Below are 11,895 nucleotides of genomic sequence, written 5' to 3' on the forward strand. Positions count from 1 at the left end.
ACTAACGAGGATCGAATGGCCAACTTCCATCGGGACTAGACCGACAACAACGATGAGGACCAGACAGCTGCCTTCCACCAAGATCAGACTGACGACGACCACAGGACCAGATGGCCAACTTTTATCGAGATCGAATTGATAGAGACCGGATAGCCGACTTCCACTAGGACTAGATTGAATGTGATAACGGGATTGGACTGCCAACTTCTATTGACACTAGATCGATGCTAGCGACGAGTATGTGACAACCAACTTTCACCAGGACCTAACCGATGACAACTACATCGACTGGATAGTAGACTTCTACTTAAACCAAATAGACAATTACGATACGGATCGAAAGGCCGACTTCTACTAGGACTAGATTGATGGTGATGATGAGGACTGGACAGATAAGGATGATGGGGACTGAACGGCCTACTTCTACGGGGACCATACCAACAGCAAGGACTAGGATCAGATGACCAAGTTCCATCAAGACTAGGCTAACGGCGAGGATGAGTATTGGATGATCGACTTCCACCGATACCAAACTAATGACGACGAGAAATGAACAGACGACTTCCACCAAGATCGGACAGCTGACTTCCATTGGCATCGGACTAATGACGACGACGAGAATTGGATGACTGACTTTCACCGAGAACGAACCTACGATGGTGATGAGGACTGAAAATCCAACTTCCACAGGGTGAGGACCGAACAATTGCCTTCCATCGCCATCCCTTCAATTTAATCGCTATCGCCATTGATTCAATATGGTGCATATGGAAGTTAGCTGTCCGTTCCCTGTCGTAGCATCCATTTGATCTCGATAAAAGTCAGCCGTCTGGTGCCTGTCGTGTTGGTTTGATCTCGGTGGAAGTCATTCATCTTTTTCTCGTCCTCATCGTCGGTCTGGTCTCTGTGGAAGTTGTTTGTCCGGTGCCCATTATAGTCGTCAGTTCAATCCTAGTAAAAGTCGGCCATCCTGTCCCTGTCGTTGTTTCTAGTCTCATCCCAATGGAAGTTGACCATCCGCTCCTCATCATCGCCACCAGTTCGGTCATGGTGAAAGTCATCCATCTGCTCCCCGTTGTCATCATCAGTCCACTCCAGGTAGAAGCCTGTCATTTAGTGTCTGTTGTCACTATCAGTCTGGTCCCGATGGAAGTTGGTCATTCTGTCCCCATCGCTGTGATTTTCGGTCTTGATGGAAGTTAGAGGTCTTATCCCATTCGTCATCGGTGCCACTGTCCTAGTCGTCTTTGTTTATTTGATCCTGTTGGATGTTGGCAATTTGAATTGTCGAGTTTGACTAATCTTTCCAGTTTCTTTTAAATTTAAATATAAAATATAAAATTTTACTTTAGATCCAAATATAAAATTTTAATATTGTAATTTAAATTTTTTTATATCATTCAAACAAATAATTTATAATTTATGAATTTTAAATATGAGATTTTAAATCTAAATTTCTAACTTAAATTCACTCATCCAAACACAACCTAAATGTATTATAAATACATAGCTGAATGTGAAAGAAAAAGACCTGATATAGTGGACCCAAGAAAATAAACCTGAAAGACGTGTAGTATTGACACAAGAATTACTATAAATGCATCCCTTCAACCCCCTTTGTATATTTAACTCCAAACTTGTAGAATTTGATGTTCGTTCCAAGCAACAATTATAACCATCATATCCTAACCATGATGGTATATTGCTTACTTTTTTCGTTAAAACATGTAAAATATTTTTTAAGGAGTTAAATGTTAAAAATATAAAATATTTTTAATATTTTAAAGTGCAATTATTGTGTTTTTTAATGCCCATAATAAATAAATTACTTTATATTTACTTTAAAGCAAAACACTGATAAAAGACGTGGAAGCGGAACCGTACTAGTTAGGGTTAGAATCTTGGAACACCAAAATAAAACAAGAAACAAATAAAAGAAACAAGAAAGAAGAAGAAGAAATAAAGTGAAAGAAATCAAAAACACAAGAATAGATAGGGATCAAGGAGAATATCCTCTAAAACATCTATATGTAATAATTTTAACCTTTAAAGACACTATAAGAGTTGATCATGCTCTTGATCATACCAGTATTCAATATAAGATGCTACCACAAACATTAAGCTCACAAGAGTTATAAATTTTAAAAAATAAGAATCACTCTTATTATTCAAAATCAAACTTGCCACACAATAAAGAAGTGCATACTTATCTGTGGGCTTACTCCAAACTAAAAAAAACCCTAATTCATTAATCCTAATTTGGACGTAAATACTAATACAATAATGAAATTCAACCACATAATTTAAAGATTGTATCTCTTAAAATCATGGGATTACATTATTAGATAAAATCATAATCTAGAAATAGGAAACAAAACTTAAATAAAATTTAAACTAATATTTAAATATTAAATTGGTATCTAAATTATTAATCTAATCAATTGGAGCAATTAAGGGATCTTCATATCTAAGAGAATCTTTCCTCTTGTGCTTCTTATGTTGACTTCGAGGATGCTAAGGGGTCACACCATGATCTTTCAAGATATGACTAAATGTGGCGTCTTTCTCTTCAAGTAACCCTATTGTCACATGTTGCAATTGAGGAGTTAGGGTTTTGATTACTTGGACTCAGGCTTTAATTTCGTCTAACTCTTTTAATAAAAGGTTCTTGCATATGTGGGCCTTGTCAATAGACATAGACTCCTTTTCTTATATCTCCTTGACTAAACAATCAAGGCCTCATTCATAGCTTAGTTTGGGCTTCAATTATTAGGCCTTTAATACCTTTTATTGGATCTTTTAGTACTTAAGGCTTGAACTTTGGGACCTTAGCCTTATAGGGTATGCCTCCTTGGATTCTTTATGCTTCTTTGTGGACCATGCATGAAGTGATCTCCATCATTCTCTCCCTTCTCAAAAAGATTTATCCTCGAATGTGTAAAATTAGGGAGAGATATATTAGTTAAATTAAAGTTGATTTTCTTACCATACTTACCCATCAAGCATTTACACCCCCAAATCCAATCTCGAGGGTTAAATATCTCTCTTTAATTTGACTTGATCTTATTAGTTCTCCTTGAAATCTATAATAATGACAAGAGTTTTGAAGACAGAGAAAGGTTGGAAAAGTTAGTAGAGAAATAAAAATCCTCATTTTTGCCACACAATAACAATTTTTTGTCTTTATTTTTCTTTCTTTATTTTTCTTACTTAATTTTCCCTTTACTATTACACCTCTTTATTTTTCTCTTTGGTTTTTTTTCCTTCACTCACAAGTTTCTCAACACTTTCTTTTTTTTATCTCACGATCACTCCATAATCAAGAAAATCTTTTCTTTCTTTATAATCTTGGGCAATCCTTGTTTGATCTTTATGGGCTTAAATCGGCTTAAGATGATTCAACACAATAGTTTTACTTTCAAAAGGCAAACAATAACAATTTTTAAAACCATCATGAGTAGCCTTGTTTTGAAATTGCTAAGGCCTGCCTAAAAGCAAGTGTCTAGCAAGCATATGGACCACATCACATAATATATCACAAGTATAGATTCCAATAGAACAAGTAATTAAAACTTGCTTAAAAACTTTAAGCTCATTGTAGTTAGTTAGCTATTATAACTTATAAGGCTTTAGATGCATAATAGTAGGTAAGGTTAACTTATCAACCAAGAATGTACTAGCAACATCAATACAACTACTATATCAACAGCATGCTACACACTTTGTTTTGGATCAAGCATCGAGTTTGAAATATTTGTTCACATTGCTTTAGTGATTCATCATCCTCTTTAGCTTGGACATCAAGGGTTCTTTTAGCCATCAAGTTCGTTCCAACAACTCCTTTACATTTAATCTCATTATCGGTCTTAAGAATAGGCATATCATCATACTCATCATATCTTCCTTGTCACTTTCATAGCCATTATCTTTTTAGATCATAGCTCTTTTATTGCTAAAATCCTTCACCATATGTCAAACATCTTTGCACTTAAAACACTTCATAAAAGTAGTGTTAGAAGAAAGAGAATAAGAAGGTTTGGAACTAGAAATCTTACCCTCATCCTTTGGATTTGGTTCTTCTTTAACCTTGGATGCCATTTTGTCCTCATTAGCCATGGAATCCTTCCACTTTGAGGTTGCTTTGGAATCTTTCTAAGATAAAGACTTAGAACGTTTGGCTTTGTACCTCTACTATAATTTAATGGCTTTGTAAACTAGCTAGCTCCTCCCTGTTCACAAAGGTGTACAAGTCAAACTTATCTCTCAGCTTTAATCTTAAGCCATCTATATTATCCTTGATACAGTATCACGTTCACTCTCTTGAATACTAGCTCACATCTTCAAGATACTCAATTCATGCACATAGTGTGTAAGGTCTCCCTTACTTATTCATAATTAATCCCCAAAATCAAGGTAATCATGGGAATAACTTACATGAATTGCAAAATTTGTAAAATTTTTATAAATAGGATTCCAAGTTTTGAAAGCTTATAATGCTATAAATCAAAGCAAAATATGTATACGAAAGCATAAATATCATACAAGGTAAGATAACATCAAATTGGGATCAAAAGAGCAAAAATAGAGATTCTAGCAAAATACAATACTGCATAAATTTTTATGCTACAACATAACTTCCGGTGAGTACTAAATCTCTATTTGACATTTGATTAAGGTAATCTAGGTGTCTATAGAAAGCTTTCTTTGAGCTTTGGCTAATCACACTAGTTTCACATTCAAATCATTTCTCAATTAAAAGTTGAACACCAAAAAGCAAACTCACTCTTTTATGCTTTCAAAACATAACTAAGGTGTCCAAAACTCAATTTAAGTGTTAAAAGTCCACACTAATTCTTGGACCACACTCAATGGATATAATGGACTTGTGTAATACACCATAATATTTAAATAATACCTATATCACATTTTCACCGCTTAACCCTTTGACAACAAAAACATAAGGGGGAGCCAAAACATATAATTTCACATCTAAATTACCATTATTTACAAATATACTCACTCCTTACTTGCACAAGTATTTTGGCCTTGTATAAATATCTCAACTATAAAGATACCATAAGTACTATGGCCCAAAATACACATTTCAATACTCAATATTTAATGGTGTAAGTATAATAAAATATGAATATCCTAATTAGCAATATCATGATAATTACACATTAATCAAAAGTAATTGAGATATTATAGTAGGAAATTTAATTCTTAAACCTCATGCCTTTCCCTTGTTTCAACCAGAGCTAATGCTTATAAAACGTTAAAGAGAGGAGTGGGTACAACCACTTAATAATCAAAGTTAATGTAGCATATACAGTTACATATAAATTAATTATAGATGTAAATGAAAATTAAATAACTTTACAAGTATCACATACATATTTTGCAATTATGGCGTTGGCCACAAAATTAGCAATTATATGACCAAGTATTAATGCATATTGTCACATTTATTTTAAAAATGCATATCTTGGGGTCACAATAACAACAACAACAACAATCATCATCATCATCATCATGCGCCCTTAATGAAAACACACCGGACCATGATAATAACAATCATATGGCTAGAAGTAGAATGTATGATTAATGCTAACTTTATACCTTCCTGGTACCTTCGACATGAAGCCGATAGCTATTCAAAGGCTATATCCAAAACCTAAACTAATTAAGCCTTTTACTCATGAGGAGCTATCAAGTTAGGTTTAACTCACTCACTTGTGTTACATGGTTTCTCCTAACACTAATAAATATGGGATGTCGTACCTTAATGTAGCCTCCTCATGAATTGAATAGAGACTAATTATGTTCAAGTCCCTCGAATAACAAGTGGGACAGTCCTGAATCAGCTATAGGTCAATGACCACCTCTCGATTTTAATAGTCAATGCCAAGACAGGCTTCTAATTCTAAAGGTAAGCCGTCGTGACTATGTGGGTTTGCCAATCTACTCTTCTTTATAGGAAAACTCCTGCCATAATAATTATGCCATACACAAATAACAAGATGTATGCCATTCAAACAACAGTAATCACATCATATCATACTCATATAATTCTCTTTCTCCACTATAATCCATATATCATAATCATATTCATCACACTCCACATGCCAAATATCACATATTCATTGGTTTCACAATTACATGCTTTTATTCATCAATAATTACATGAATATACATAAGTAACATTCTCAACAATTCAATACAATCTCACATACATAATTCATCATGTTGCCAACATTACATCAATGGGTTCTTAACTACTCAAATAAACTTTCAAATGAATTAGTTCAAATAATAAATAATTAACATACAACTATATAAACAAGATATTTTCTCAATTTTCTCAAACCTTTGGAAGGTTAAAGCTTAGCTCTCAATCATAACTTACTTTTTGAGTTAAATTGAAGCTCACCAATGCTTTATATAGTTAGTCTACAATTACATTAACATCCATCACTAATAATCATTTAAATCACCACTTTCAACATCTAATTTCATACTTTAATAACTAAATTTTTCAACTATAAGATCAACCTTACATTTAATAAGTTTCTTAACTCCTATTAATTTTATTTAGCTCTCAACAATTTAAATAATCACTAATATATCATCTAATAACATGAAATCATCATCAATGTCACAACTTACTCATTTTCAACTCTCAAATTTCAACACTTTAATCACCAAAAATCTCAACTCATGATTTAAATCACCATATTAGGTTTATTAACTCTTATTAACTCTACCTAACTTTATTAAACCTATCTACCACTAATAGTGGCTTCCAACAATCCTAACTTTCATCACTAATGGCATTTAAATGCACAAATTTCTATAATTGAGAGCCCATTCTCATGAATATATAAAACCACTATATCTAAGCTTAAATAGCTTAAACAACTCCCATTAATCTCATTTAGACTAATGGGTTTCAACCCATAGTCCTAGGTCTAAAAATTATCATTTTTTAACCTTAAATCTTACTTTCAAAATTTATAGAGAGAAGAAGAAGGGATAAGGAAGGCATACCTAGTGAAATCAAGCTCCAATTATCTCTAAAATGCTTAAAAGTTGATATCCTAGCAGAGAAAAGACTCTTTATGTTGCCCTCTCATTGTTTCTAGCTCATTTCTCTTTGTTTTGGACATTTTTTTCCATTTTTAAAGAAAACTAGTTTTGGAAATTATGCTATAGTGTAACTTTTTAGCTGTAGCATAACACACAGTGGGCTAAAAATTTAATTTTTCTATATTAAGTCTAGGAGACATAATTCACTTCTGAACTCAATTCAAAAATTAAAACCAAACTTAATAGTAGTTTTTAACTATTCTTAAATCTATTTATATTTAAATTTACAAATTTATTCTTCATTAGCATAATTAATTAGGGGGATAATTTTTAAAATGTTACATAGTGCCCGACCATTATAGTGACTTGAGAAAACATCCTCAATTTTCTATTCAATGCCATCTAATAATTGTTAGGGATATAGTTCTTTCTCATGTCTCTTGAGCTTTTCCCATATCTTAATGGGCTTTTTTGGCCTTGGTATGTTTGTTTGTATTACAAGTCTTCCCACCACAAAATAGCATGATAAGTAAAATTAAGAGAAGCAACTTTCATCTTCTTTGCTTCAAGCTAATTATTACCCTAAAGATTTAGTTCATCTTTAACTCCTAGTCAAGGTATTTCTCTAGATTGGTTTACCCTTGAAGGTAGGATATTTCACTTTTTGATCAAACAAGTGAACATCATGTATAGAAGACCATTTTCCCTTAGTAGAAAGGGAATCCTCATCCTCATCACCATCACCATCACCATGCACCTCATGATTCTTCCTTCTAAACTTAGAAGTCTTAGGTTCATCATCATGCTCTTTATGAAACCTATGGTCAAGCTCTAATCAAAATTGTTGAAATTGCTCATTAACATATATAATTCATAACATTTTTCAAATCAACACTTGGAGACTCATTCGTATCACTAGTGTTTATAGATGCACTAATAACCATAAGAAAATGTGAAATAAGAATTCTCACACACACACACCCTTCATGTGTTTACTAAATATCCATTCATGTTCATGGCATTTGACTTTTTTTAATAATGTAAAAACTCTATTGCCTTTTACCACTCTCTAAACTTGTGATTAGAGTTCAATGATGAAACAAATGAAAATCAAAGAACTCAAACAATCAAATGAAAATATTTTAAATTAAAATTTACTAGAAAACACGCACAAATTTTTAAAGAGGATTTTTTTTGTTGAAATCTCCTTGAAAGAAAGCAAAATTTTTAAATAAAATTAAACTTAAAAGAAAATAAAGAAGGGCCTAAAAAGCAACAAAATAGGGAAAGAAAAGTTATATGAGTTAGATACTCAAAGATAAAAATAAAAAACTGGATGAAAAATGGAAAATAAAGGGCTTACTCAAAAATAGTACCTTCCAAGGAAAGCCAAAGACCAATTAGGTAAGATACTCAAAATAGAAAACAAAAGAAAATAGGAAACTAGAAGGAAGATAGGAAATTATAATGACAGAAATGTAATCAATGAAGATAAAAAATTAAAAAGGAAAAGCAAAATAGGAAGGTAAGAGGAATAGAAAAGTCTTACCACCCAAGTTTAATAAAATAGGAGACTTTGTGACTTGTAATGGAAGCTTTCAAATTAGCAAACTCTCCGCTACTATTGCAATTCAATTTGCATCTTGATTCCTTTTTTTTTTAATTTTTAATTTTTTTTTTTTCATTACACTAACACTTTTTTCAGCACAAATGCACTCTTTTTTTATTTTTTAGCATGAATTTTTAGGTATTTTTTTCAAGAAGAAAAAAAGTCACACACAAAAAAAAGAAGAATTAGGTGAAGAAGTAGATATGGTCATAAAAGATGAAAATAAAGTGAAGAACAATGGATAAGGAAAAAAGAGAGATGAAGGGGAAGCCTATGAACTAGCAAGCCTAGATTTGATGCCAATTGATAGGGGACACGAAAGTGAAACCATGCTAGTTAGGATTAAAATCCCAAAACACTAAAATAAAACAAGAAACAAAGATGAGGAACGGGAAAGAAGAAGAAGAAATAAAAGAAAAGGAAATGAAAATGTAACATCCTGATTTTATATAATAAAGAAATTGTGGAATTTAGGTTTTGAGGAAAAAAATGATAATAATAGGAATTTATATTATTTGAGGTTATTTAGAAATAATATTATGATTAGGTATTTAATTATGAATTTAAAAATTTAAATTTAAAACCACATAAGCAATATTTAGTTAAGATATAATACATAAATAATTTTTTTTATGTGTGTGTTAAAAAAAAAGAGAAGGTAGAAGGAACAAAAAAAAAGGGGGTGAAAGGTTGTTGTTTCTAAGTCCCACATTGGTTAGATGAGGGAAGAGAAGAGGTGCCTTCATGTATAAAAAGGAGGGGGTGTGTGCATTAGGAAGCATGAGAGGCTAAGATGCAATTTAGAGGAAATTGCAACTTTGGCCCAAAGGTTTGAATAATTAAATTCAAACCTATAGTTTTTTTTAATATAATTTTGGGACTCACAATCCCATTTTTATATTATTTTTCTCTCTTCCTCTCATGTTGCTCGGCGTTTTTTCGCAAGGGGGGATTATTTTCTTTTTTCTTCAGGTATGTTCTAACTTTCCTGTTTAGATTAGCATTTAAAAATTTATTTAATTACAAATTAATTTTATAGTTATTTTTTAAATAATATTAGCTTTCTAGTGATATGATTATTTTGTAGGATAGAGTAAATATTTTGATTAGGATTTTTCTATAGGATAGTTAATCTGATGATATGATGGATTAAAAATATAGGTTAAAACTCTTAGGGATATAATAAATATTATAGAATATTTTCTTGAGGTTGAAACTCATGTTTAAGAATTTTTGAGTTAAAATCTAGATCTATATGGTTGAATTTATGTGGAATCTGAGATGTAGGGATAAACCTATGATTATTAAATATTTATTTAAGTATGAATAGGTATTTTTGAGGTTATAGAAAGGTGATTTGAGGCTTCAGGATAATTTTAAAATTTAATTTATTTTTGGACGAATTTTTAGAATATAGAAGGATGAAATTATGATACTAGAAGTGATTTGAGGATAAAAAAATAGTTTATTAGGGTACGAGAATTTTAGAAAAGAATTTAGGAAGTTAAATGAGGCATAAATCTTAAATTAGTGTTAATATGGATTATAGATCTAAGACTTTCTAACTATTTAAATTAGAGTTATTTATTTTAAAATTAATATATAGTATTGTGAAATAATTATGTAGATTATATTGACAAAGATAGTGGTGAAAAAGGAGTTGTGAAGGGGAACTTGTTATTCAAGACACAAGGTAACCATTATTAATGTGTTGTGATGAGTGTGTTTGTGAATGGTTATGTGTTGTTTTGTTGTTTGGAAAATTAATTATTGAAATAAATACTGTATTACTTGTTTGAAATTATTGCCAAGTGGGTTAAAATTTATTTTTTATTTATCATGATGAGATATTATTGTTCGGATATATTCTTCCTGTTTGGATATTTGAATGATGCATGACTTGTCAGGGTATTTTAATGTATGGTGTTAATGGAAATTTCTGTTCGGTTAATTATTACCACGTGGTAAGCCCTCATTGGACCCAATGAGTGGCGTGTCGCTTGGTCCAACTCACCTTTGGCCGGGTGATTTGGCGTCCGAGCATGGCGAAAGGAGGATATAAGGTGCAGTCATGCAAATTAAATACTTGTTCGGTTTGTTTGAAAATATTGTTCGGTTAAATGTTTTGTGTGCCCACTTAGCAATCGCATGATTAGTTACATCCGCATGCATCATTACATATTAATTTTTGGTTACTGGGACTTTTAAGTCTCATTCCCCGTGGTTAATATTTTTACAGGAGCGAATCCGGCCGAGAAAGCACCAGAGGTGTAATTATGGTGTATGAGACACCATCTTTTACGTTGCCTCTTATTTTGGATTATACAATGTATCTTGTGCCAACTTAGGACATATCTTGTCTATGGAGCATGTAAACTCTAATCCTTTTTATTAAATGCATTTATATGTCCAAGAGGATTATGTCTGTTCCTTTTGATTCATGACCTAATTTAAATAACATGCTATGAGGATCATGTCTGTCCCTCATAGTTCTAATTGCTTTTTTTTAGATATTTTAAGACCTGTGGTATATTGTCTTGGATGTATCATGGTAGAAATTTTTCTACCATGATAAGGGAATGATAAGGGTTCAATGAAAAAAAAATAATTTGTTGAATTAATAATTTGCGAAAAATCGGTTTGTAAATTTGAGGGTGTTACATATTGGTATCAGAGCATCATGTTTCGAGCCTATATTTTAGTAACACTTATTTAAACTTTTGTTTGAAACTATTATTTGTGTGAATTTAATATGTATTTATTATGTGTGGTGCATTGCATATAGTCGGTTGGCAATATACATTGTTATGGTGCTTCTCATTGTATGGCCATTATATAGCTAGGCTAATTTTATTATTTATATCTTGTATCCTTTAGGAGGGGAGAGAAAATGCCTGTTACTCGTGTAACTCAGGATTCCAACATGAGCACCTGCCACCGCCACTGCCAAATGAGGAGCCTGACTTGGCGGAATTAAGAATGCTTGTAAAAATATTAACAGACAAGGTTCAAGGATACGAACAAGAGTTGACGGAGCTAAAGAGGCAAAAGGTAACTGAAAATGGAGATAGGGCTCATGTTGAGAGTCATGTGGGGGAAGGCAGTTCCTCACATCCTGCCACTCCGAGAGATCATGAGTCTAGAAGGAAAGAAATTAGGCAGGAGGAACAGAGAGCCCCACCGACCATTACTGATGTGTG

Source organism: Prosopis cineraria, unplaced genomic scaffold (assembly GCF_029017545.1).
Source record: "Prosopis cineraria cultivar Desert tree isolate PC_DT_omini unplaced genomic scaffold, ASM2901754v1 PC1, whole genome shotgun sequence".
In the NCBI taxonomy this organism is placed as follows: Eukaryota; Viridiplantae; Streptophyta; class Magnoliopsida; order Fabales; family Fabaceae; genus Prosopis; species Prosopis cineraria.